General features: G+C 37.3%; 1 pseudogene; it reads right to left on the minus strand.

Moving 5' to 3' along the window:
- Positions 1-1528: 1528 nt before the first annotated feature.
- LOC114093763 (olfactory receptor 4C15-like) lies at positions 1529-2397 on the minus strand (annotated as a pseudogene).
- Positions 2398-2952: the final 555 nt, after the last annotated feature.

A 2952-nucleotide genomic window follows, 5' to 3' on the forward strand; every position in this document is an offset into this window, starting at 1 on the left:
GAACAGACACTCCTCAGAAGATGATATACAAACAATCAACAAATATATGAAAAAACGTTCAATGTCTCTAGCAATTAGAGAAATACAAATCAAAACTACTCTAAGATTTTATCTCACTCCAGTCACAATGGCAAGTATTAAAAATACAAACAACAATAAATGTTGGCAAAGACGTGGGGAAAAGGACACACTCATATGTGGCTGGTGAGACTGCAAATTGCTGCAGCTAATCTGAAAAGCACTATGGAGATTCCTTGGAAAACTGGGAATGGAACCACCATTTGACCAAGCTACCCCACTCCTTGGTTTAAGTCACAAAGGACTTAAAAACAGCATACTACAGTGACACAGCCACATCAATATTTATAGCAGCACAATTCACAATAGCTAATTTGTGGATCCAACATAGATACCCTTCAATAAATGAATGGATAAAAAAATTTGGTATATATACACAGGCATTAAAAGAGAATAAAATCATGACATTGGCAGGTAGATGGATGGAGTTGAAGAACATAATGCCAAATGAAGTAAGCCAATCCCAAAAAATCAAATGCTGAATGACTCCTCTGATATAAGAATGATGATTCATAATGGGGATAGGGCAGGAAGCATGGGAGGAATAAATGAACTTTAGATTGGGCAAAGGGGAGAGAGGGGATAGGGGTAATGAGACGGACATCATTACCCTAGGTACATGTATGACTGAACGTACATCATGTGCAACCATTGAAATGAAAAGTTTTGCTGCAATTATGTACAATGAATCAAAGTGCATTCTCCTGTCATATATACCTAATTAGAATAAATATTTTTTTTAAAAAAAAGAATGACTAAACCCATACAGAGGGTAGTGGACCCACCTTAAAAATAGGGTCACAGCATATAAGAAACATATGATGAAGGTTCCACTAATAGTCTTCTGAATGTCCATCCTGAGTTCCAGTTGCTTTTTCTCCAGCATCACTGAGATAAATATTCTAAATCAAATTTTTTTTGCACTCGAAATACTTTAAGTATCTATCTCGAATTTCTAAGACACTTTGACATCCCTCCATAAGAATTTTCAAAGCATGGAGTTAGTGGTCCACAGTATGACAAGTATTTTTTTTTTCTTTCATTTGAGAAGTATTAGAATTTAAGTAAGCATAAAATTTAATTATCTTCAATTTACATGATAGGATGTTTTGGCTTGCCAACTTGAGTAGATGCCTGATAAGATAGTGAAAAGAGGGGCTGGGGGTGTTGGCTCAGAGGTAGAGCACCTGCCTAGCATGTGTGAGGCACTGGGTTCATTTCTCAGCATCACATATAAATAAATAAAAATAAAGGTCTACCAACAACTAATACAATTTTTTTTTAAGAAAAGATAGTGAAAACATCATCTCTGACCCACAGTACTGACACTTCTATAGAATTGTGTTACCACTTTAGAGATAATGAGGGTCCCATCAAGTTTTTTTAAGACTATTTTGAATTTGTTACTCATTATATTATTTTTTATAAAGTTTAATAATTTTATTTTTCATCAGAAATCACCACCAATCCTCATGGAATTTTTCATTTCCATATTTCTAAAAGCATAAATCAAAGGATTGAGCAAGGGGGTTAGCATGGTGTAAAATATGGCCACCATTTTGTCAAAGGAGAAGGCAGAAGGAGGTCTTGCATGTGTAAATATGCATCAAACAAAGAATAAAACCTCAACAGCAATGTGAGATCCACAGGTGGACAGAGTTTTCCTCCACTCTTCAGAATTGAGGTTTCTCAGAGAGAACAAGATGACAACACAGGAGACAAGCAAAATATGAATAATATAAGTCCAAAGATGTAACAGTGCAGCCCAGCTCTAGTAATGGGTACAAGTCACATAAGAAACTATCAATGATATTGAGACCACAAAAGGGCAGCTGGAAAGTAAAGAGAATCTGTATGAGAGAATGCAAGAAGCTCCCTGTCCAGGCCACCCCCACCAGAATGCCACAGAGCCTCCAGTTTCTGATTGAAGAGTAGTTCAAGGGCTTTCAAATGGCCACATAGCAGTCATAGGCCATGGACATGAGGACAATCATCTCTTCCCCAGCAAGGAAGTGCTCAGCAAAGATCTGCAGCAAGCAACCTTCAAAAGAGATGGTTTATACCTATACAGGAGTCTAAAATCATTTTTGGTGTGATGACAGAGGAGAAGCAGGCATCCAGGAAGGACAGAAATGTCAAGAAGTACATGGGGGAGCCCAGCAGTGCAGGGCTACAGAGGATGGTCACTACAATCAGCATGTTGCCCCCAATAGTTGCAATGTAGACCAACAAAAGCACAACGAATACTATTTTCTAAACAGTAGGATTCTGTGAAAGCCTCAGGAGGACAAATTCAGTTATGAAGCTTTGATTGTGCATGATTTCTGAGAAAAAAAGTATTCTAATAAGGGGTATGTCTACTCAGCTATTCTACTAGTCTACAATTTTGATAAAGAAATATTTCCTTCAGATCAGTTTATAATTTTTATAGTCCTTAAGAGTTAGGTGCACCCAGATGTAAAATTATCTTTAGTGCTTATTTTGTCACTGGGAACACAAATTAAGTCATTTACTGAGGGTAGGAGTTGGAGATCAGGCAGTCTTAAGGTAGAGATGAATCTTTGAGGACTTAAAGTACTGGAGTGTCTATAAAGGGGAATGGAAGCATCCACATGTAATAGAAAAAATTCAAAGTTTAACCTTGAGTGCCAGCTTTGGTGATTTACTTGTGACTTTCTGAATTGACTTGTTCAGAAGCATCTGCAGCTCATCCATGTAATGAGAAAATGTGGACTATTATGTAGTAATCAGGTCAGCCATTACCATGGAAGTAAGCTGGGGTGAATAACAAGCCATCTGACCTGGAGACGGTTGCATCTATGGATTTTACAAGGCACTTGAAAATCATGGATACTTCTCAAAAGTTTCTTTAAA

The sequence above is a fragment of the Marmota flaviventris genome, chromosome 9 (genome assembly GCF_047511675.1).
Source record: "Marmota flaviventris isolate mMarFla1 chromosome 9, mMarFla1.hap1, whole genome shotgun sequence".
In the NCBI taxonomy this organism is placed as follows: Eukaryota; Metazoa; Chordata; class Mammalia; order Rodentia; family Sciuridae; genus Marmota; species Marmota flaviventris.